The 25,532-nt window shown below is 47.0% G+C and overlaps 1 protein-coding gene across 7 annotated transcripts in view; it reads right to left on the bottom strand.

The window, feature by feature from the left end:
- DCUN1D4 (defective in cullin neddylation 1 domain containing 4) overlaps positions 1-25,532 on the bottom strand; it is a 960,807-nt gene that overhangs the window by 901,518 nt on the left and 33,757 nt on the right. Inside the window, exon 1 of one of the 7 annotated variants that reach the window (XM_069631683.1) lies at positions 17,618-17,693. The exons of 5 other annotated variants lie outside the window; for them this stretch is intronic. The gene's annotated coding sequence lies outside the window, so the exon portion shown is untranslated. Of the gene's footprint in view, positions 1-17,617; positions 17,694-25,532 lie in introns of those variants that run through there. One more of the 7 variants, XM_069631682.1, reaches the window with a different exon arrangement.

Consider the following 25,532-nt stretch of genomic DNA (forward strand, 5'->3'; position numbering starts at 1 on the left):
GTAGGCCCAATAAGGGCATCCTAAAAACCTCTGCCCAGTTAGGTCAGTGGGGGGGGGGGGGTACTCATCAAATCCTGGCAGCAAGGAGGGATCTGAAGACTCCTCTGAGCGTCACAGGACACAGGAGACCAGGTCCCCACATTCTGCCAGCCGTTCCCAGGCTCACAGAATCCGGGGGAAAACCTGGAAGATCAGACGGGCACCTCTGGGAGCAGTGCTTCTGAGTCAGAGGATGAATGGACCAGGGTTACTCGAACCAAAAAGGCCAATAAGGCAAAAAGGGCCTTGCTTAAGGACCCCGTAAAACAGATTAAGGCGATAAGGAGTGTCATCACCCTTTATCACAAGAACGCCAAGTATTCTGTTTGGGAACACTTGGAGCTTTATGAGCAAATGATAGAGACTTTCCATTTGAAGGACAGCAGTAGCTGCATCCAGTATGTAAAATGGACATTCTCCCCAAAATACTCCAGTTTCTTTGCGGGGCTGGAGGACCAAAACCATTCAAGATGGTTCACATATAGGGCGGCCAACTTGAAACATGTTTCTGTTCACAGAAATCCCAAGAGGCTCGCAAGGCAGCCTACAATTTGCAATGTGGGGAGGATCAGGCCCCACAAGAATTGGTGCAGGAATTGAAGCGTGCCTTTGCGCAGACTACCAGAAGGGTGCGCAGGGACAGCAAAGAATTTGTTAACACTTTTTTCCATGCCTTACCCAAATACATAATGACCCAGCTAGTGAGAGATTTTCACGAGAAACTAGACTGGGTCATTGAACAGGCCACCCGGATCTATGAGGTGCAGAAGCCCATAGAAAATGAAAATAACGCCCAGAAAAGCCCCAAACCCACCAGCACCCCTGCTGCTGCCAAGGTGGCAGAGGTAAAGGTTGCCCCAATTTTAGATTTGGAGAGGGGGGGGGGGGGGCCTAAAAACCTGCCTGCACCGAATAATTCTCAGCCCAGAAGTCCCTCGGGGCAGTCACAGACAAGGAGTCAAGGAGGTAGTCCCACAAATGGGGACCTCGCTCCCCTCACTATGTAAGTCCCCGTTACAAGGGAAACCGACCCATGCTGGGTTATGTGTGGACTCCTCCAGCCCAAGGGGGGGGGATCCAACCAGGCACCCAACCCAGGGAACTTCCCTCCTAACTTCCCCAAGGAGTGCAGAAATTCACCAAACCCTGGGCAGAACTTTTTTCCCCAGGTATCCACCCAATTTCCAGCCTCAAAATCATCCATCCTTCTTTCCCCAATTCCCTGAGCCCAGACCACTTAATCTGGGAGAGGGGAGGCCAAGGGTGGAGGGGTACCCAAATCTTCCCAACCTGGGGTACTACCAGAGAAGGGATAGCTACCCTTCCCGGGAACAGCCCAGGGGAGAAAACAGAACCCCGTATCAGCCTGAGCGGGTTTCACATTTAGAGCGCCAGGTCCAGAATATGGCACGGGATCTGGGTCACATGCTGAGGGCTCAACAGAACCCTCAGATGAGCATGCCGGCGCAGAATGCCCCAAACTCTGGGCTTGGTGCTCCAGAACAATGACGGGGACAGCACCCCGATAACCCACCGGTTCCCAGGGAGGAGGCACAAGGGGAAGAGGGGTGCAAAGCCTGGGAGGAAGCTTCCTTCCCCACTTGTAAACAGCCCCTGGAAATCCAGGAACCGGAAACAAAATCTCCTACCCCTGAAAGTCTGCCACCCAAGGAGCAGAGAGGAGGTAGGAGAAACAAAGGACCCAAACAGACCCATTTTGTGGAGGAGGTACAGATCTTCCAATTTGAGGGAGAGGGATCCTCAGAGGATCCTGGGAAAAGGAACTTCTCCTTCAGAGATGGGGGAACTCCTCCCAAAGAAAAATGGGTCCCAAGGGATCCAAATCCAGACTGGGTAGATGTGGGTACCGAGCTAGCACCGCCCATCATCTCATCCCAGAACCAACAGCATCAAAATCCCCTGGTTCAAACCCATTCTGGTGACTGCCTCCAAAAAGGGGGGCGAGGAGGGTGTGGGGGGGGGGGCAGCCCAGAACCGGAACCAGGGGAACCCACAACAGCTCCGATTTCCAGTTGCCAACTTTTTCTTGCAGATTCCCATGAATCTCCATAGAATACTGCCCAGATCTCTTCTCTCGCAATGTCCAAAACCAGAAAATTGGTCCACCAGTTGTCCAAAACTCTGCATTATCTGTGCCCCCTTGAGGAGAAGGAGGGAAGATACTATGCCCTGGTACAAATATAGAAGCAGGGTACAATGCTGGCACTGGTGGACACTGGATCCCAAGCTACCCTTTTGTCAAAACGGCCTTCGATGAACTAAATGCAGGAAGGGGGGAGAATTAACGTATTCCTCTCACCTCTCTTCCTGGACAACTTCAGAACTTTGACGGGAAGGAAATTCCCATCGAGGGGACTGCGGATTTGGACATCAAAATTGGGCGACACAAGGTGAAACACCCGGTCATAGTAGTGACTCCAGAGGGCACCCCTTGTTTACTAGGGAATGACCTCCTGAGAAGGTTGTCACCCCTAATAGATTGAATAAACAAGGTCATCTGGACCCAGACTAGCCGACCAATAAAATTAAAACAGAGTGTCAACCATGTTAGTTTAAACGGCACATGCCACATGGTTGAACAAAAATCTGACCAAGTAGAATTTCACTTCCAGAACAACCAAATTCCAGACGTGACAGTAATAGCAGTAGGACAACAGACTGGTGATGGGGGGGGGGGGTCCTCTCTATTTCTGAAAATCAACCTTCCTTCCAGTTTAAGGTGGTATTCCACACTGGAAGGAAACACGCTGAAATTCTTTACTAATCCACAATCAGACATTCCCACTCCAATAGTGAAGAAAGATGTGAAATCAGCTCAGAGCCTGGCTGATATTCAGCAAATTGGAGAGCAGTTGTTCATCCCTGTTCAGTTAAATGATGGGAAGGACTCTCGCCCGAGTGTGTGTGAACAACGGTAAGAGCTTCATCAGCAAAGCCATGTTCCGCCAACTCCCAAAAGATCCAGCCATTCCCACATTCAAACTGATAGACAAATGGGAAATGGGTCTGGAAATACCCAATTCCAAACATCTCCTGCCAAGCAGGTGTATGCTCAAAATCTCCATTGGCAACAAGAGCATAGTCCATAATTGTTGGGTCGTGCGAGACGTCACTGCCGCCTTTTACTTAGGCAGTGATATTCTCAATCGCTTTGCCATTAGTTTGGACCTAATAAACTTCAAAACTTGGTCCCGATTAGCGGATAATCCCATGGGCTTTGATGATCCAGAAAAAGCATTTAGGTCAGCTCAATTGCTGCCTTATGCAGTTGAAATTCAGATTGGAGAGGAAATACCATCCCAGAAAGGACCCGACAATTCTCCCTGGAAGTGAAAGTTAAGAGGAAAAAAATTGAAAAACCCTGATGCTTATATTCATCTAAATGCTTCTCTCCAACAGCAAGGGTTGGAGGTAAACCCAACACCATTAGTCAACATAGAACATGACACCATTCCAATAGAGGTGGATAACAGCGACTTAAAGAGTATTACTCTAGCCGCAGGCACCATTATTGGAATGGCGGTTGATGACCGACATTTTTCCATTGATTTAGGAAATGAACTGTTTGGACCAATCCCCAAGGACTGTTTTGACAGTGACAGTGATGACAATGCAACACCAGACAGGAGCTTTACCCGGCATGGGGGGAACTTCCTGCCCTTATGGTAAGGAAGATGTGACTTCAGAAGGGATGAGGTGATGTTCCAGGTCCATGAGGGCTGCCTTTCCCACCTGAAGCCTCCAGTCCTAATCAGCACTCTGACCAAGGACTTCTCCACCCAGCTGGAGGAGGCCGCTGAGATAGCAAAACCAGAAGTCTTTCCAAGCTTCAGGCAGATGGTGGAAGAGAGAGTCAATCTAGCTGATGCCTGTGTGACTCTGGAATAGAAGCAAAAGTTAAAAACACGTTTTCTTGGATTTTCAAGATCTCTTTGCGGTAGACTCATATGACTGTGGTCGCACCGACATCCACACAACAGCAATTCCCACGGACCCTGGCATGACTCCAGTGTTTGTGAAGCAATATCGCTTGCCTCTCGCATCCATGGAGTCCTTTACTGAAAGAATTAAGGACCTTGAGTCCCGGGGAATAATCTGTCAAGTACACAGCACCTTCAATAATCCGGTGCTGGAAATATTGAAGCCAAACGGCCAGTGGAGACTCTGCGCCGACCTTAGGGAGCTCAACAAACGGGTCCATACTTCCCGAAGGCCGCTTCCTTACATTGACCAAGGGCTGGCCCAGATCCAGGGGTCACAGGTATTCACTGCAATAGACCTGACCAACGGATACTAGACTGTGCCTGTCAGTAGGGAGGACCAATACAAACTGGCTTTTACCTTTGGGGGCCAGCAGTACACATGGACCCGGACTCCCTTTGGCTACCTCAACTCCGGCAATGAATTCAACATTTTCCTACATAAGGCCATGCCCGACCTGGGTGCAAGTGGTAACCTGGCTTATGTAGATGATGTCCTCATCAAAAGGTCATATGTGGAGGAACACATAGCGGAGATCCGTTATGTTCTGACACAGTTGAGGGCCGCCGGAGCAAAACTTTTCTTTCAGAAAGCACAGTGGTGTAGAACCCATGTTAATTTCTTGGGGAATGTGATTACTCCTCAGGGGCTCTGTCCCCAAGAAAAGAGAGTGGAAGCACTTCAGAAACTGAAAGACCCCACAACTCTGCAGGAACTAAGGAGCCTCCTTGGACTGACTAATGCAGAAAGTTCATTGAGGGCTACGCAGAGATCACTAGACCCCCGATTCATCGCTTGAAGGAGGGGGGGGGGTCAAGTGGGAATGGGGTCCAGAACAATTCAAGGCAGTAAGACAGCTCAAAAGAAGCCTCTCACAAGCGCCCTGCCTAGCTTACCCTGTCAGAAACAAGGAGTTTTTCTTGGAGACAAGGTTCTCTAATACATGCTTGACTGCAGTATTATATCAAAAGCATGACAAGGTCAATAAAGTAATCTCATATGCGAGCAAAAATGTATCCTCGGTGGAGGAAAAATTCAACGATTGTGAGAAGGCACTCCTGGCAATGGTGTGGGCATTGACGAATTACCGCCCGTTTATCCAGGGGGAACACATCATAGTGGAGACTCCACACCAGCCTCTGCAATACCTCCAAAGTGACAGAATCTGGGCCGGAAATGTGAGTAATTCCCGAATTACTTCCTGGATTCGGTCAATGCAAGGCTTTCCTGTGGCGGTCAGATATGGCCAAAACAAGAAGAGTCCCCTCGCGCAAGGTCTGGCTGACTTGCATGATTGTGCCAGAGAAAACTGTTTCGGGGACGAAAGTCTAAAAATCAAGGACAACATGGAGGCATACCTTAATGCCCCCATAAAGTCTTTGAAGAAGACAAGTGTGAGGGAATGCCCACAGTCTATGTGGATGGATGCTCTTACCATGTTGACAACAACGGGGAAAAAACTTGTGGCCAGCGTAGGGAATGCATGGGTGAATGACTCCCCAGAACCCTCCGCTGGGTACAAAATTGGTCCCCGAAGTAGTCAGGTGGCAGAGTTGATGGCTGTGCATCAGGCCATCCTCACTGCTGTCCAACATCAACTCCACAAACTGGTCATAATCACAGATTCAGATTATGTATGGAACGGGTTCGTGGAGCACCTGGTTAATTGGAAAACCAGAGGCATGTTATGTGCCAATAACAAACCCTTGAAACATGGGAAGTTAATTTGAAACATTGATGATCTGGTCACCGTGAATGGGATGACCATCCTCTGGAAGAAGATCAAGGGTCATTCCAAAGTAGAGGGACCAGACAAAACTGGAAATGACTTAGCTGATCAGCTCGCCAAAACCGGGGCCATCCAAGGGAATCTAATAGAGATTGAGTCCCTGTTGGAGGAAATCCAGGTCACTGCTATCACTAGGTCCCAGACAAATGCTCACAATGATCTTTTAACTGCACAGTGGAGTAAGGAGACCCCAGATGCTGATTTGATTACGGCTCAGAAGGGGGATCCAATAATTGGTAAGTTTTACCAACACATTGAGGACCCCCAGACCTTTCCCCTGACGGATACAGATTACATTAGGAAAAAAGGACCTTAGAGTGTTGATGAAATGCAAAAATGTTCCGGATCCAAGACGGTTTGTTGGTAAGGAAATACAACGCTGGCCATGATCAGTGGGTGGTCCCTACCTCATTCCGAAGCCTGATGTTAAGTCACGCCCATGATGCGGCCACCGCCGGTCATAGGGGGTTTCACACAACACTTGAGATCTTAAGAGAGGTTGCATACTGGCCACAGATGGGGCAGGACGTCGACCAATACTTGAAGGGGTGTCTTGTGTGTGCATAATTTCAGCCAACATCCCTCACACACCGTGCGCCTCTCCAAAATGGGGGGATGACACTGCCATGGTCAGATTTGCAAGACGACTTCATAGGCCCTGTGATTCGCTCCTCTAGGGGAACTAAGTACATGTTGACGGTGACATGCTTATTTACTAAATGGGTGGAATGTCTCCCGGCCCCAAACTGCAAGGCAGAAACAGCAGCTGCCCTGATGATCAACCACATCTTTTCCCATTTTGGTCTACCCCAAAGGATTGAGTCAGACAGAGGTAGCCATTTAACCAGCAAAGTAATGACTAAGATGTGGGAGATACTTGGGGTTAAAAGGAAGCTACATATTGCTTACCGGCCAGCCTCTTCTGGTGCAGTAGAACATTACAACCGAAGCATTGTGAGCATATTAAAAAAGTTTGTGGCAGATTCTGGGCCAAGTTGGGATATCCGATTACCTCTTGTCCTAATGGCCATCAGAGCTACCCCTTCATCTGCAACTAAAATGTCACCGTTTGAGCTGATGACTGGACGCAGGATGGTGCTTCCCCAGCATTTGCTCTACAGGACCCAAGAGCAAACCTTGATCAATGCCTCCACAACGCATGAGTATGTTGAAAATTTAAGGAAACACCTCCAACATGCTTTTGCCTATGCCTAGCGAAACCTAGAAAGATCAGCCGATAGCATAAAGACTCACTATGATTTGAAGACTACTAGGAAAGAATACAATGTAGGGGACCGGGTTTATCTATACAATTTCCAAAGGAACCAGGCCAAACAGCAGAAATTTCTGCCTATATGGAAGGGACCTTTTGAAATTGTAGACAAGATCTCCCCAGTCGCCTACAAAATCTGCATCCCCAAAGGCAGTTTGGCAGAAGGGGAAGACAAGTGGGTCAATATAAATCAGCTAAAGTGTTGCCATCCCAGGCACACTCTGCAGCAACTGGAGGAGTCCTCTGCAATCCCAGAGATTTAACTTTTAATTTTAAAGCTAAGATCCTCAGCTTTCCAACAGGCCTACAACCGACTTTCTACTCCTTATAGTTGTTCCGTAATCGCACTTTACGCACTCGGAAAAAGTGCTGCAAATTGCAACTTGAATCAAATTTCTCCACCTGTCAAAATCGCTGTCTTTTGCTTGCAACTGCTGAAATCCGTTTTCAACCTGATAATCCCTCATGAATCACTGATAGTGTTGACCTGAACCAATCTTTAGTAGCTATCACCTACCCTGAATCTCCTATAGGGAATTAAAATCATTTTTTGCATATTTTCACTTCTTTGCAAATCACATTTAAAGTATTTTGCCTGCGTTTTAAAATCATCCCGGTTGCTCCAAGCTTGCTAGGGGGGAACTGAATTGGTATTGCATTCGATTGTATTCCAGAAAATTGTGTGCTCTCCTTCCATCTCCTTATATTGCATAGGGGGGGGGGGGGAGAGGGGAGTGAATTGTCAAAAGAAAAAGTGATCATATTATCTCTTGTGGAAACCATCTCAGTTTATTTCTGTGCTGAATTCTTTTCCATCATTGCATTCCCTTGAAACCATAAAAGCATTCTCAGCTACCTTATCCTCTCTATACCAACTCCTAAGTAATTAAAAAAGTGTGCTAGTGTAATATTATCCATTGTTGATCACTGTCATATTCATAAGTGTGCTATCAAATATTAATTTATAAAAGTGTGATATATATCTGGTTTAATTTTTCAATAAATCTTTTTAATTTGCAAAACAAACCCAATTCTTGGCTCAGTGAGGTCAGGGGGATTCAAAGAGGGGGGCGTTATACAAGGGTTTATCATCCAGATCTATGAACTTGTCATAAAAATATATAAATAAGGGCTTCCCTTGGGCATCCCAGACTAGGCATTGACTTAGTTGGAGTGCTGAATTGAAGTCACTTAACAGTGCAAGTCAACTCCTAGTCCCACACACTCCTATAAAAGCCGCCATTTAATTATGACATGTTGAATGATTTTTGAAGTGTTACTGGCCGATGGTGCATTTAACTAATTAACTTTTGGTTTTCTTGCATCTCGTGCAATTTAATGGTTCATTGGATTACTTTTATTCTTATTTTTTTTAAAGGAACTTTTTATTGCCATTTCCATAAACATTAACACATTCAACGTGAATGGAAACAAAACGCCCCCACCCCTTCCGATCCCCATGGTTCGAAAGCAGTCCGGAAATGTAGATGTTCTGTGGCTGTTCAGGTTATGTGATAAGCGCAATGTTGGGGCTCTGGCTAGGTATGACTGCCAGGATGTATTTTGCCCCCTCATGGGTCGCCTTCTCCGGGGTGCTCTACTATGCCCAAGAGCCTCATGGCCCAAGGGCACCATACCACCCTTGCTCCGTCCTTCGGATATTTCAGTAGAGATGACCAGTCTGAAGTGAATCTTGCATGGTCCCCTTGAATAGAGTACGCGAGCCACTCCAGTGCTAGTAGATTCCACCTTTTTACCACCCATTCATGGCCCTGTGGGGGTCTCTTGCTTTCAATTTGCGGGCCAGGACCAGCGCCGCCGCCGCCATCATTATTACATATGGCTTGCGACCCGCCTTGGTCTTGAGTCCAGTGTTCCCCCTAGACCTATCAGCGCAAAGCCTGTGTTTCCGCTGTAGTTGACTCCCAGGACTTGGTTGGCTGCCTACAGGATAGTCGCCCAGTATTTCTCGATTTTAAAACATTCCCACCATATGTGTCCCATGTGCCCACTGCTCCGCATTTCCTCCAACAGAGATGTGAGGCCCATGGGTACATTCTGTGAAGGCTCGAGGGGGTGATGTGCCGCTTGATTACGACTTTCAACTAAAACTCCCTTATTAGGAGGGATCTTGTTAACTTGGGGATCTGTGTCCATAACCAGGCCCAATCTTTCTCCTCAACTGCGCACCCACTGGATACCTCCCATCTCTTCAGGTAGGGTCGTGTTGGGGGGTGGGAGCTCTTCTCCTGCTTTCATATTCTTATATATTGCCATAATCAGATGCTTGTCCCCCGGATCCCTGCTAAAATACCTTTCAAAAGGTGTTAGTTGGCGATATGCCGCTTGCATTAGGGTGGGAGTGGCAAAGCCAGTGCATCAGTTGAAAGTATCTGTACCTTTTCCTTTCGCCTAATGTGAAGTCTGCTTTACATTGTTCAAACTGTTCAAACTGCTTCACCTGACCCTCACTAAACCTATCCTGTACCAGCCTGCATCCCCCCTGTTGCTATGCTTCAAATGCAGTCGTGTTATGCCCCGGCGTGAACTGAGGATTGCCAAACAGTGGGGTGTAGGGCGATGGGTACGTTGTAAAATATGCCGACTGCACCCCTTCATCCCACGTTCGGCCCACCAGCTCTAGGATTACACTACTGTACATCCGGGTCGGCCTGTCCGGCTTGGGCTTCCACAGGACTCCCTCTAGGTATTCCCCCAGCATCGCCCTATCCAATGGCCTCTATATTTTTCCCCCCAATCGTCTTTTTGCCAGTCATGAAGCACTTTCAGTTGGGCAGCCCTATAGTACACCCTGAAATCCGGTTGGCCCATGTCCCCCGGTCCGTAGGGGCTCTCATCAGCCTAGCTGCCAGTCTCGGAGGTTTATTGGGCCACACAAACCTGTTGGTCATTTTATTCAAGGCCCTGACAAAAGCTTGTGGGATATGCACCCGTAGGGCCGCAAAACAGTACAATAATTGTGGAAGCACAACCATTTTTAGAACATTAATACAACCTAACCACAATACCGCTAGGGGGCCCCAGTCTATCATCTTAGTCTTAAGTTTCTCCAGCAGAGGTGGATAGTTAGTGTGGTACTATTGTTCGGTTGATGTGGACAATTCTATACCCAGGTAGGTGATGGGAGTGCTCAACCCATCTACAGGGGAAGGTTTCCTTCAGGGCCGAGGCTGCTGCCGGTGGAATAGTGAGATTAAGGATTTCTATCTTGGAGGCATTCATTTTCAGACCTGCCACGGTGCCAAATTTTCTACCGCTGGTATGGCAGTGTTCGGCTGAGTCAGGGACAGTATATCAGCAAACGCTGCAAATTTATGAGTTCTCCCCCTCAAGGGCACTCCCACTATATCCCGATTAGATCTCACCCCTTCGAGGAAAGGTTCCAAGTGGAGCGCATAAAGGATTGGGGACAGCGGGCACGCACCCCTGTTCAGTGCCCCTCTCAACGGTCACTGGATCCATTAATTGTCCGTTCACCGCTAGACAGAGAATTGGGTAACGGTAGTTGGCCCTGACCCTGTCCAAGAATTTCGCCCCGAAGCCCATTCCACGCATAGTTGCGAAGAGGAATCCCCACTCCACCCGATCAAAAGCCTTCTCTGCATCAGTCGCCATGAGGAGAGCAGGGATTCCTCTTTTGTGGGCCTTCACCATCAGATGCACCAGCCTCCTGACATGGTCGCTGGCATGCTGGCCCCTGACAAAGCCAGATTGGTGCGGGTTGACCAGTTTAAGGATTATCTGTTCGAGTCTTGTTGCTAGGTTCTTAGCGTGCATCTTGGAATCTACGTTTATCAGGGTTATGGGTCGGTAGGAAGTGCATTCAGTGGGGTCTTTGCCCCGCTTGTGGATAAGGACTTTCACCCCCTCCATTGATCGTGTAATGGCGCTGTCCTGACCCATTTGGATGAAAAGAGTGGTTAAGATTGAAATCAGTCATTCCTTATGGGTTTTATAGAATTCTGCTACATACCCATCCGGGCCCCGCGATTTAAGAGTAGGAAGGGATTTAATTGTGTCCCCGACTTCGTCCACCGTGATGTCCCTTTCTAGTATTTCGGAGGACTCTGTCTAGATATTTTAGTTGGCCGATCTGTGATCGGTTGTCAGATGCATACAGAGAGGAGTAGAATCGGGTAAACTCCCTTTTGATGTCCTCATTCTTGGCGTTAGTCCTCCCCACCCCACCTTGATTTTCAATATTATTTCGTCTTTATGTTCCCTTCTAAGCATTCTTGCCAGCAGGCAGTTTGCCTTATTAGCTTTAATATAGTATTTTTACCTGAGCTATAGTAGGTTACGTTCCGCAGCTCGGGTCTGGATTATGTCTAATTGTCCACGGACTGCACAGTACGCTCTTTTGGTGGCCGGGATCTGATTTGTTCCCATTTTGGCCATTATGCCTTTGAGTTCCTCTTCTAGTCGAGCCTCCTCTAGTCTTAATTCCAGTCCCTTCTCGCTTTGATTGCCATTATTGTCCCTCTCAAGGTAGCTTTAAAGGCATCCCACCTAACCTGGAGAGTCGTGTCCCCCACAGTATTATTCACGAAGAAGCTTTCCATTTCCTCCTCAACCTCCCGGACAAGCAGGTGGTCTTTGAAAAGGGGTGTCAGGTAGCGCCCTTTTCAAAGCCCTGGGGGTATCCTATTCGCTTTCAAGGTTCACCCCTCCCAGTAGGATAGCGGAGAGCCAGATGTAATCAATTCTTGAATGGGAGTGATGGGCATTCAAGTAGGAGTAGTAACCCTCTTTCTCTCCTTGCATCCCCCTCCAAACGTCGACTAGGGCTAGGTTACTAATTTTAACCTTCAGTTCGTGTGTTGGTCTCCCCTGTGGGCCTGCCGCCGCAGCGCTCCTGTCTTTGGTCGGATCCCATGCGATATTGAAATCACCACTAAGTATGATAGGGAATTCTTGAGCTTTTCTAGGTCAGTTTGAATAAAGAGATCTTGTGGCGTGTTTGGGGCATTAAGAGTCGCCACCGTGAAGGCCTGTCCATTGCCCTCCAGAGAGGCTGCTAGATACCTTCCCTGGTCATCTGACTCCTTCCCTGTGATATGCAGGTCTAAACCATCCTTCAGGGCCAATAGTACCCCTGCTTTTTTCTCAGATTGTGTGGCTTGGAGTGTTCCGGAGTAGCCCTATATTTTAACCCTCCCTCTATCTAGGGAACAAATGTGGGTCTCTTGCAACGTGATGATGTCTGGGCGTTCGCGCCTGATTTAGCGCTCTCATTTTTTCAGTTTGACCAGAGAGTTTAGGCTGTTGACATTAAGGGAGAGGATCTTCATTTCCCCACTAATTGGCATGTTGGGACGGGAACTCATGCATTTTATTTTAGACCTCTCAGATTGCAGCATCGTGTATCCCTACCTGGCGCTCACCCCTTTCACCTGGGCCCCATGACCTGGTTCCAGTCTTCTGCGGATTGGGCTCCCGCGAACCACCCTGCCTCCTTCCCCCCTGGCCCCACTCCCCCTTGGAGGGGCAGGACAACTGGCCAGTGGCCCCCCACGATTCAGAACCTCGAGAGTCGTTCCACAGGTTGCCCCCCCAATTGGTCCAACGCAGGATATCCCAATCCCAAGTTATGAGTCTCCCCCGCTGCCACCCTCAAGGCCCCTCTTGTGTGCCTGAATATATATCTGTGGCCGTGATTATCTTCTCTTATGCCCTCCCCAGGCATCCTTGAACTGATCCGCCATCCTCGCCCTCTGTGAGTTGTTGATCGCGGAGTGCACTAATCCTTCCTGGGCCTCCTGGTCCTTCCTTGGCGGCGGGCCTCGTAGATATGTTTGGGCGTCACTTCTACATTTTTTTGGTCCTCGCGGTAGACCATTCCCATGGTCTGCGCTCAGCCCGTTGGGTAGAGGATGGCGTGACCAGCGGAGTAGCTTCTTCCAGATCCAGGAGGGCGATGCCCTGTTCACATGTCGTGATTTTCTGAGGCTTCCCCTTCCAGTCAAACGTCAGGCCAAAAGGGTGTGACCATCTGTACCATATGTCCTCAGCCCTTAAGTAAGTCAAGATGGGCCCCATTCTTCTCCTTTTGATTAGGGTTGCGTGGGCTAGGTCCTGATATAGTGCCATCTCTGCTCCATTGCCACCAGGATGTCTCTTGGTCTGGAGCCAGAGTCTGGTCTTCTGGGTCCTACTCTATGTCCGCTGCCATTGCCGTGTCCAGGACATCAGTAAATATTCCCTTTACCGCTGCAGAACATGGACTCAGAAGAGGACAGGGAAGAGGTAACGATTAATTGGTCCCAACTGTAAATGATCTATCGAAGGACAATGACTTACGTCCACCGTGAAGAGGCATGTGAAGGGAGGGAGGATGTGAGGGGGTTTACGGGAAGGGGGAAAACGCGGAGTTGTGAACTGCAGGGGGAGCTGCCCAATTCTCAAGGAACGATAGACATGAAGACCTGCGTGCTGTGGCCAATGGAGAGAGGAGGAATCAGGTGGGATACCTGGCTGTGGGAGGGGGGGGGGGGCGGAGGGGGGTAGGTGGGATTGAGAATTTGTTGACTGGTTTGATTAAAGCTTGTTAAATGGGTAAGGGGGATACAGGGGGGGAAGGGGGTAGTTTTGGGATTGTTATTACAAAATGTCAATAAAGAGTGTTTAAAAAAAAAATAATATTCCCTTTACCACTTGGTGCAGATCCTGGTCCGGAGGGTCCCCTGGAAGACCGTCCATTCGAATATTCAAGCGCCTAGACCTGTTCTCCAAGTCCTCCACCTGGAGTTCCAGGTTATATGTAGCTGTCACTAGTGTGTCCAGTAGGGAGTCGGTCTTCCTTGCATCCTCAGCCAGGTCCTGGATTTCCCTCTCATTCGTGTCGACTCTTTCCTCTATCTTATCGATATACCTCTTGATTTCTTGGAGGCCTTCAGCTACGTCCTCTGAGAGCATCCATTTGCTTCTGGCTAGCTGTGGTGATCTTGTCAACTATGTCGGGCAGAATTTTTTAAAATTTTTAAATGTTTTTATTGGCATTTATAATGAACTTAACAGCTGTGAGCATGGTACATCAAATATATTTTTCGCACACATTGCTGCCTACAAACATGAACATACAACATTTTAACAACAAGTCTTCACCGGTTATTCCTCCAGGTAGGTTGTCCTGCAAGTATGGCAGCAAGGCGTCCTTAATGTAAACGGTTACTCATGCTGGGGGGCAGATTGGTTTAATTGATCAACATCTCTGATAACCGTGTTATTACTGTGGGCTACGCAGAGCCTAAACTATGGCCTCTTACTTTCCCACGAGTTTATCATCTGGCGAGTGGAACATTACCCAAATCAGCACCTTCGAAGCGTTGTATGCTGGGCTTCCCTCACCCCCAGTTTGGAGACCCTCTTCACCCCACACTCTAGTCTCAGCACTGGTCCACTGCTCCAATTCGTTATACCACTTTAAAAACCGTGGCCCAGCCGCTGATTTCCACGCCATTGCTATGGACCTTTTTGCCAATATACATGCCATGTCCATGAGTTTAATTATGGGTCTATACTTTCCAATCCTCGGGTAGCACCCCAGGAGGCATTCCTTCGCTGTCCACCCGTATCTCACCACCCCGGCTTTCCTGCAGGCCAGTTCTATCCTGATTCAGAAACTTTGTTATTTAGGGCATTCCCAAAACATGCGGAGCAGCTTCGCTCCTTCCGAGCCGCACCAGGGGCACAACGAGGCAGCCTTATTGTTAAACTTAGCAAATCTGCCTGGGGTCATGTATGTCCTATATACTACGTTTAGTTGCATCAACCTGAATCTGGCGTTTCTAGAGACCTCCCGGTGGTATGCCAAGACCCTGGCCCATTCCCTTTCCATAATGTCAGTTCCCATATCAGTTTCCCATTTTTGTTTCAGTGCGGTGCTTTTGGGGTTAGGCCTATCCATCAGTTGGCAATAAATCCTGGACACTGGTTTCCACCTATCACCAAGATTATGTAGCACGGTCAATAGTAGGTCTATTTCTGGTTTGGTTGGCCAGTCTTTCCAAATCACCTTCGCCATTTTTTGGACATTGGCCAATGTCGGTCAGAAAATGTTTCAGTGACGATTGTTAACTGGTTGATCGGAATCCTCCCGGTCTGCCGAGTACCTCGGTAGAGCACCCATTGGTTTGAGTCCCCTGGGCTTCCTCCGGGTCTTTGGACCATATCTTGGCCAGCACGCCCTCCTGCGCTCTCGTGGGTGGTCTCGGGCGGGGTGGGGATTGGGATTGAGAGCCCTTGCCCTTGGACATGCCTTCGGTGTCTTGGAGTCCTGTGGCTTGAGGGGGGGGGGGCGCCCTCTGGACCACTTCAGAGGGTATGTTCTCCTGGGGAGCCCTTGCAGTGCCATCAATCCTTTTTGTGGGAGGGGTACCTTCCAGAGTCAAATGTGTGTGCTGGGTGGACGAGGCAGGCAAGGGAAGGGGTGCCTCCTCGTGGCAGCCTGGATACCTGGATCGACCCCCACGTGCGCTTCTCCACAGGGTCGCTTGTTGGTTTGTGTCGACATCCTCCCCCTTCCGAGGCCTCAATGCCTAGGCCTGTGCTCGATTGACCAGGGGGGAAATCGGGGCTTGTACTGGAGAGGGCACAGAGGACTGGGCGTAGTTCCCCAGCGCTGGTGTTGTAGGCCTTGAATTCCGGGAGGGTAGCGCAGGCTGGTTTAGCCGGTCCCGGTGGGCCAGAGTGATGGGCAAAAGGAGGGGCACCTCCAGAGAGAGATGACCTAAATTGGGGTGCGAGGGGGAGAGGGGGAGAGAGATTAGCTCCCAAAGCATGGCAATTTGGAACCCTACTAAACTGACTTCCATGGGTGGTGTGCACAAGCTGCTTCTTAATTTGGTTATGGGGAGAGGTCAGTGAGTGGAATGTGGACTGAAGGAACTGGAGTAAAAGGACACTGGATTCTAACAAGCTAAACACTATCCATAAGGGTGGGTACTCTGTCTAGCGAAGTTTAAATTTCCTGTTATTTTTAAGATGTTTATATTTATTATAGGAGGTATTCGTTGTCACTTGTGTGTTGGTTAAGCTACCTTGCCTGTGGTCTCCCATTATCAGTTTGTGCTTTAGGTTGTGGAGGTGTTTTAGTGGATCTTTTTATAAAATCTGTTATCCGCACAACAAAGATATAGGAAAATGTACTTAAACCCAACAATCATCAATACATCCCTCAAGTCAATACTGTGAGTACAGGTATTTCAATCCTATATTATTTAAGACGAAAATACAACCCAGACATGTCCCCAATTCACTCCCAACACTATCGCCCTCCCTCTCAAGCTAGAAGGAACCAGTCCAAAAGATGGATAGGATTTTCCACATAGTATTTCGAAGATAAACAGGGGATAAGCCATTTACAATCATGTCCTCAAGTGTTAAGGGTTTAAATAAGATGCACGATGAGGCAGGTGTAACCACATTTACATTGCTGTGGCCTAGAGTTGTGCTTCTATAGGAGACTCATTTCTTGGAGAAAAATAAATCCAATTACATTTAAAATAAGAGAGAACAATGAAATGTTATGTTGAACTTGCAAAACTCATGCGGGTGCAATCCCATTTTTAAAAGCTCACAAAGTACAACAAGAGGTGAAGGAAGGGAGATGTGCTAGAAGTATAATAGGTTAGAGAACAGGTTGTTAAATCTAGGGAGCATATATGGCCCAAATAAATTGTGTTAGAAGGGAAACAAAAGAAAAACAAATGCTGTGCAAACTTTTGACCAGATTAAATGGTGCTAAATTGGTACTTGGTGGGGATTTTGATTGCGTAATAGCTCTCCAAGTTGTGCTAGTCAACCTTTACAATTCCAGTCCCATCCAGCCCTACAGGTAAGGGGTATATCGGTCAATTTTACTCTCTAAAACTAGGCAAATACTCCCATACAGATCCATGTATGTGCTTGGACCAGTACTTCATGTAGTACTACAGGAAGAAACTAATTATGGAAGAGGGAAAATTTAGATTTTAATGTGCATGAATATTTCTCACAAACACATCTGTTTTTTGTTTAACTGTTTGCAGTCCTTTTCGGCTTTTACTTCCTCTTTGGGCGATTTCTAAGTGCGAATAATAAACTGTTGTTTGCCTGGATGCTGCACCCTTAAGTGAGTATTGCGGCTGCTGCAATATATATTCAAATTTTCTTTTTGGAAAACACAAGTGGAATGCGCTTCAGGCAAAATAATATATCCGTCACACCAGCAAGTTCACTTTTTAAGTAATATTTATTTTTTGCATTGGTAGCATGCAATATCCTTCTTTCCAAACATTGATTCACAAACTGATAGTTATTTTGCCTCTCAACACGTGTTTCCCCACGTTTTATGCTCGTGGTTCATCAGGAGAGATGCTAAATAAAGAAAGAATATGAAAGAAAGTAAGAAAAGAATGAATGAGTTATGTTCACCTTTATTTTAATAATTAAGTAGTGGTGGTGGTGTGTTGGGTGAGCAACTCTGATTACATTAGCCTATTAGATGTACTCACCTAAGTTCCTTATTGAGTAAACATATCTCCGATTAATAATTCCTCTTTCGTTTTGTCTCTCTCATTAGTAAATTTCTGTAAACAATGAGAGAGGGTAACATCAGTTTAACCTGACTCTTTGTATAATTTTTCAAACTTCATTCAAATGCCCTCTTTAGAGCAGTCACATTTATTGTAAAGTTAGAGCTACTGTGAAGCTCTCCCCCAAAGTTCCAGAATACTAAGGTTTACAATGCTGTTCACCCCCAAAACCTATTGTCTGTTTGGTCCTTGTCTGGGCCCCACCGACTTCACAGTTATATATAGCGGTGACCTGCTGCATCTGCATGGTGGGCTCGGCTAGCGACTGACCAGAAAACGTCTGCCTCTACACCCCACATACTGTGCCTGGCACTGTGCACTACATAGACTTGTCACGACACACACTGGCCTGCATCCATCAGTGCAGATCTCAAACTCCCCCGTTCTGCCTCTAACTGCCGCGGCGGGAATGTCACCAGTGAACTACGACACTGAGACCCCACTACTGTATCGACTGCAGGCAGTACACGGCTCCAGACGTTCTTCACGGCGTTAACCCATATCCACGATGTTCAACAGGTCCCGTGGCACAGGTAAAACCGGAGCCATGGACAAATTTGCAAAAGCTACTACTAGGCCTGAGCAAGGACAAGTCGGCACCAGTCAGAGCGACACGGATATACAGGTGGACCCCCCCTGGCCCTGACCTAGGCACCATGATGGAGTCTATGGCTAAGAACTTTGTTTCCTTTCACGAAAAGTTAGACGACATTAATGCCAACGTCGTGTCACTCAGATCCAAGCTGGATCAGCACAGCTCTAAAATTACTGAGGCGTAGACCAGGATTGGGACCAAGGAGGACAAAATCACCACACTGCAAAACACAGTGTCTACCCTAGTCGGAGACATGAAAGTCCAGATCTCGCAGAAACATACACATCATCAGGGTCCCGGAGAATGCTCTTAAGGGACAACTGGAAATGGCAACTGAAAAACTGCTTAAGGACTTGCTAGGTGGACCAGACCTGTCCCCTTTCTTCGCGGTAGAACGGGCACACAGAGCGCTGGCACCTCGCCCCAAACCCGGAAATTTCCTGAGGCCGATTATAGCAAAAATCTTGAGCTATAGAGAGAGAGATCAAATACTCCGGCTGGCCCGAGAAAAAGGGGAACTCCGGCTGGATGCACAAATCATCAGAATATTTCCAGATTTCTCCATAGGAGTGCAGCAGCAGCGACAGCAATTCATCAAAGTCAAAAAATTGCTTGGAGAAAGAAACATCGCCTATGCTATACTATTTCCAGCCCGCCTGAAGTTCACCTTCTGCAATAAACTATTTTTTTTACAGTGCCGGACGAGGCAGTGAAGTTCATTGAGGCGCACATTCCTTTGCAGGCCCCTGCCGACGACCTAATGGACAAGTACTGATTCTCATTGGGCACCTCTGATTTCTGACGTGATGCTAGCAAATTCCAGCCCGCACATCCTATGTGTACTTAGCACCAGTGATATGTTTTGCTTGTCAATAATACAACCGCTAGACTGGCCAACGTATATGATCAATTTCACTGTGCCGAATCATGATGCATCTACCGCACCACCTTCCCTTTATTCACACAAGGTGGGGGGCCACTTACCCCAACGCGAGACCCCTTACCGCTGTCATCTCATACCTATGCTCAAGCCTCCTTAAATCTGCAAACCCTAAAAAAGGCACTCCTGCTCCTTATAGATACATTGTGGAGCGGTTGTCGATCGCCATGAAACGAGTTTGAAATGTAATGGAACCCTTAGGTTCCCATGTAAGTTGGCTGCGTTAGGGAGAATTCTATCTTTAGGCTGAATTTCCTAACCTAGTGAGTCCCCCAGCAGCTTTGCTGGATTTCTGGAGTTTGTTTTTTTCTCCTGCCAAGAGTGAGACTCTTTCTCCCACTCTTGGACATGATTTATGGTGTTCCTTTGACTGTTAATGTGTTTAAAATTTCGCTGGTCAAATAATAACTTGTCCTCTTTAGCTCGTCTAGTCATCTCAAATGATAGCTCTATTTATCCAAAACAGTATACTAACCTTCTCCTTACTTTTGATTCCCGTATGAAACCACACCAAAAAAAAGAGTTTTATCCACACAAACATACCTTCAATCCACTAATCAAGGCTAAAAAGACTGAATATCACCGTGAAAAAAGAATGATTCTCAAAATGAATTTGCCTAATTCCATTCAACAGTTGCGAATCGTTAAAAGCAAATTCCACAATTGGATGAAACAACATCGTGCACACATTTTACAACTAGATGGTGAACATATGCTTAAATTAATAGCAAATAAGAATACGGCCGAAACTTGGGCAATTTTCAACCAATGTGCTAATAAATCTCAAGGTACTTTACAGGCCTCTAGTGTTACCGAGACCCAATGGATTAAACACTATTCTAGCCTATATGCAGACTCGTCGTTTGTGCCTTTGGTCAAGCTGCCTAGTGATTCCGAGCGTTGGTCTCTTGCTTGTTCCCCACTTGTACTTGAAGAATACATCAGACATATTAGCTCTTCTCGAGCTAAAGGCCCCCATGGCCTTAGTAATCATATGTTTAAAATGAACCCTACAATGTGGGCTGAAATATTAAATAATCTCTTCCAATCAATCATCAGGACTCGCGAGATTCCCGACTCATGGAAAACATCTATTATAGTTCCTATTCATAAAAAGGGCGACTGCACTTTACCGTGCAATTATAGACCCATTGCCCTTCTTGATGCCCCCGGAAAGCTCTTTTCAAAACTCATTTTGAGGGACTTTAACATCTGGACCAAGGTAGCTCATGCAAGAGACCCGTTTCAAACGGGTTTTCTTGCTGGGCTAGGCACAAATATTAACTTGTTCTGTCTTAACGCTCTCGAATCTCAAGCGCAAAATACCAAACAAGCCCTTTATTTTGCTTTTGCGGATCTCCACACAGCATTTGATGCCATCTCTCGTCCGAGATAAGTGTCCGTCCACTCTACAACAAATTATTCAGTTGTTACATGGGGAAACCTCAGTGCGCATGAGACTGAACCTAGAAGGTCTTTTATCCAGAGCCATTCCAACTGCTCGTGGCCTTAAACAAGGCTGCCTTCTAGCGTCCGCAATCTTCAACTACTTTATGTATGACGTGCGAAAGGTTTGACGAAATAACATCGGACTCCCCCAAGATAAACAACTGCCAGATTCAAACTTTAATGTATGCCGACGACTTGGTGTTAGTTTCCAAAACTCCAGTCGGACTACAAAAACTTCTTGATGGCTTCAACAGCTATATTTTGGCCAATGACTTGCATGTGAATACAACCAAAACCCAGGTTGTCGTCTACAGACCTCGTAACACAACAAGATCTTTCATCGTGGTCCATTAATCACATAAATCTGGCGATAGTATCAAACTATGTTTATCTTGGTATGGTCTTTGATGTTAGTGTCTCGACTAATGCTCACCTCGATGCTATTAAATGTAAGCTTAACTCGGCTATCTCCCAAACAAAAATGATAATGCACCAATATGGTGCTTTTTCGATGCAACCAGCTGTCCTCTTTTGGAAGCAAAAAGCCACCCCATGTATCTTATATGGTTTGGAGTCGCAATCACCTTGGCTACCAAAAGTTTTTGATAAGCTCGAAGGCAAATTCTGGAAAGCCATTCTTCAACTGCCTCAATGTATCCCGATAGTCTGGATACGGTATGAATTAGGTCTCACTTCTCTCTATGCCCAGTATCAGTGGAGAACATGTGCCTTATTGCGGAAAACCCTTCTACCTCACCGTGAGCACAATATTTTACAATTTTTGTCGAATTACATTTTCCATACTGAACACACTTTTGTCAAACAGTGGTTGCGGGCAATTTATTTTGGTAGAGGCTGATGCGTCTCTTAAATTGCTTTTGACCAATCCAAACAAAGTAAAACAATTAATTTACCGCAATGATTGGATTAATACTCGAAACAAATGTTTGCAATATAAGTCTGCAATCCCTGAAAAATTTCGACATAAGAGGTTGGATGTATTGAACCTTATCTCTTAAAATTTCCCTGTAAGAGAACACGCTCAGCCATCCTCAGAATGCGCCTGAACCTATGGCACAGTCGTGAACTTTTGGCCAAACGGAAGGGCAGTAAGGAGGTGGCCTCTTTCTGTAGATTTTGCGGTGATACTAAAGCCATAGAAACCTTAGAGCATATACTTTCGTTATGCCCCGCGCTAATTCAAAAACGCTTGAAATTTATTTCATGGCATTGCAGCTACTTAGGGAACTTAGAATCAGTAGAAAGATTGTCCACACTATTGCTGACGACCAACGTTTCCCTTCAAATTGCCATTGTCAATTTTCTTTATGGAGTAAACCTAACCTGTTAAATAATTGTTGCTGTTTACTTGAGTTCTCTGTTCTCTCATTTATCCAAGAATGGCATGTTGAATTTGCTCGTTTTCAGTACTTCTGGTTAGACGTGTTTTATAAGAATTGAACTGAATAACTTTTTCCTCTTTTATTGTTCATGTGAATTGTACACCATCTTAATGTATCAATTTTAATGCTTCAATCAATTGTAATGAATTCTTTCTTAATCTTATGTATCTTTTAAGAACAATTGTATGTAATGTTTTGTAGTGAAAAGTTGATTTATTTCAACGATATCAATAATAAAAAATAAAAATAAAAAAAAATATATAGTTAATGTGTTTTATGGGCTATGGGGTCCTTTACTCCATAGGGTCTCATGTGTTTTTACTATGTGTGTTACACAACACCCTCCGTGCAGTAACACAGGGGGGTCATAGTGATACCCCACCATAGACTACATACCCTGGGACTGACTAAGTCACCATTGGCTTTACTAGTCCCAAATTATTAACAGAAACCAGTACAAACCATCATATTGTGGACGTATTGGTCGGGCAATTCGATTGCCCTGGGGTCTGTTAGTCGAGGGGGCATGTCTCCGTCCCCCCTGATCGAGTTTTGGCTGGTGGCAGTGGAAACTACTTTTTATATTCGACCGCGAATATATCCCTATGGGATTTTCCCATTGTTCGAGGCTACCAACTTTAATTATTTAATTCTCATAGCCTCGAACATACCGCTGGTTTATTTATTTAATATTAATTCGCCGGTTGGTATTTTTTGCCAGGACTCTATTCTAAAATGGCGTTTGTGTTCTCTTCTGTGACTCCAACCCAAGTCGAGCCCTTTGTTCCACTTTTTGGCGGGCTTCTCCACAGAAGCCTCCAAAAGTGGTGCCACTCTGTCTGGGTACCACAGGGGGTGTGGGAGGGGGTTTAGGCACCCTGGACTGAGTTACCTTGGTAACTCAAGTCGCACTCTTGTGTGATTGGCCCAAGTGGTGAGCTGGCCGGCTCACCACTTAGCATGTTTGATTGACAGCTAGGCTAAGTGAATGGGGGTGTGCTGCATAAAAGCAGGGCTTTGGGGACTGGAACTTCAGAAGTCGCCACAGGACCTGAGAATCCGACGAGGGAGAAGCTGAGCCGACCTACCACGATGACACCACCGGTGGAGCCCTGCGGAACCGACTCACCACTTCCTGACGACAGAGAAGATCTCCCGGCTGGAGAGGCTTCTTCCCCTGACTGGTGGGCACAACTAGTTTACCTTCTTCTCTTCGCACCCCAGACCGTCTTGTGGTCGAATTGCCCGTGCCAAGCACCCCGGCAACCGGATAGCCACTTACCACTGGACCGCGAATAATAGGACCGCTCCTTTTACCTGAGAACTCCGCGGCTGATTTCTTCCCTGGCAGTGCAACGGACTCCTGTCTTCCTCCCCGACGAGATCCTCTCTTCCCCCGGACGAAGCACCGACTTGCATCCGCTGCCAGGAACAACTGCCCCCGCTGGAGTATTCGCACCACTTTAAGGTACCGTGTCCGCCAGGCCTCCCTTTCTAAAGATTGCTACAAGGTAATAATAACCCCTTAACCTTCTGGACTGGGCTGGCCGCCTTGACCCTCTAACTGCTCCCTTTCTTTTGGTCCAACTCTTTTTGAACCTTTGCAAGACTCTTGTGCACTTCAACCGTGTGACCTTGGACACATTTCGTTCTGATCCTCTTAAAGTGGATCCAGCCTACTGAACTCTAACTTCACGGTTTTATTTGTCTTCCTCTGTTGCTTTGATCTTACGAAAGTGTTGGGATCTGTTTCATATTATTCTCTGCTTTTCTCTCCCTTTTTAAACAAATTATTAGAGTGCCATCTGCGTTAAGCGCTCACCGCTGTCTGAAAATAAGTGGGGCTTTACTTAAGACTCGTCTAATATTCTTCTAAGGGAGTGTATATCTTTTAGTGACCGTGTTTTTGAATTGCTTACTATTAGTGCCTGTGTGTTTTTCTAGATGTGGTTTTAAATTATTATATCTCTTTTACACCAAGCTCTGGTCAGTGTTTACTTGTTCTACTATGTTCTTTTGACCTATTGTGAATACTCTGTATACTGCCTAACTCTTCTTGAGGGAAGTCTGACTGCTCAGCCACAGCTACCAAGTGAATCTGTGTGGTACAGACTGCTACCAAGTGGGTTTACTGGCAAACACCTGTAGTCCTAAATCTTTTGCAGTGGTCCCAGAGGGAACTGCACAGGTTTCTGCCTAACAGGCTGCACGGCAGCGGCGCACCCCGCTGTGGCTGCAATGTTTACTGCTGTTATTCTCCTGTTACGCGTGTGACCCTGTTGGGCTATTGGAAGTATGGAGCCGTGTTGGGGATGGTTCACCCGCGGGAGGGGTTGGGGGAGGGTCATGCACACTGCCAGGTTGCGTTGTGCAGTGAGGGTGGGGACGACCTCTGGAGAGTGAGCATACGTGCATATTGGGATGTTCACTGACAGTAGCATGGCTACCCATATAATGTCGTGGAATGTCCGCGGCATAAGTAACTTTTCTAAGGCCAGTAAATCATCACATATGCGCAAAGACATGGTGTGAAAGTCCTTCTATTGCAGGAGACACACGCCCTCTGCCACCTTGCATCTTGCTTGGCGCCCTTCTGGAGCCCAAATATGTTCTATACTACATACTCCACACAGTCCAGAGGGGTTCTTACACTGCTTCATAGATCGGTGAAATTTATACTGAAAAAGAGCCTCATCGATCCAGAGGGGAGGTATGTTGTACTGCAGGCTGGGAGTGCATGCTGGTGAACACATACGGCCCCAATATCGATGCCCCTGAATTCTACGATAAAATGTCCTACATTCCGATGGGATACTACGGGGTCCCTATTATTGGGGTGGGGGACATGAATCTCATACTAGATAATGATTTAGACAGGACGGCACAGCAGCTAGAGCTCATTCACAGGCAGCTAAGAGTCTCCAATCCCACATGGCATCCCTGGGGTTGCGGGACGTCGGAGGACATTGCATCCCCGTTTGCGCGAATATACCTTTTACTCCTCAGTCCATGACAGCTCCTCTAGAATAGACCCATTTCTGACTTCTGGCGACCTGGTTGGCAAAGTTAAAGATACTAGTATCCTGTCCCGTACTCTGTCTGGCCATGCACCGGTGACACTGCATCTGGAGCTCAGATCCTACCTTCCCCCCCAAAAAGCTTGGCGCTTTAAATCCGAGGCACTTATGGATGTGGTGTTGAAAGCGGAGATCCTTTCGGACATCAGGACCTTTTTCGAAACTAATCTACAGCAGGACACCACCCTCGGGGTTCGGTGGGAGGCTTTCAAGGTCTACATCGGGGGGATGGCCATCTCACGGGAGGCGGGTGTATTAAAAGCCATCAGGAATCATCTATCTCTCTCTGAGACAAAACTGAAGGGTCTGGGACACGAGTGTGTGACAGATGCTGCGCGCCATCCATACTGGCGCAAATCAGAGAGGAACT

Source organism: Ambystoma mexicanum, chromosome 6q (assembly GCF_040938575.1).
Source record: "Ambystoma mexicanum isolate Mex_15411 chromosome 6q, UKY_AmexF1_1, whole genome shotgun sequence".
In the NCBI taxonomy this organism is placed as follows: Eukaryota; Metazoa; Chordata; class Amphibia; order Caudata; family Ambystomatidae; genus Ambystoma; species Ambystoma mexicanum.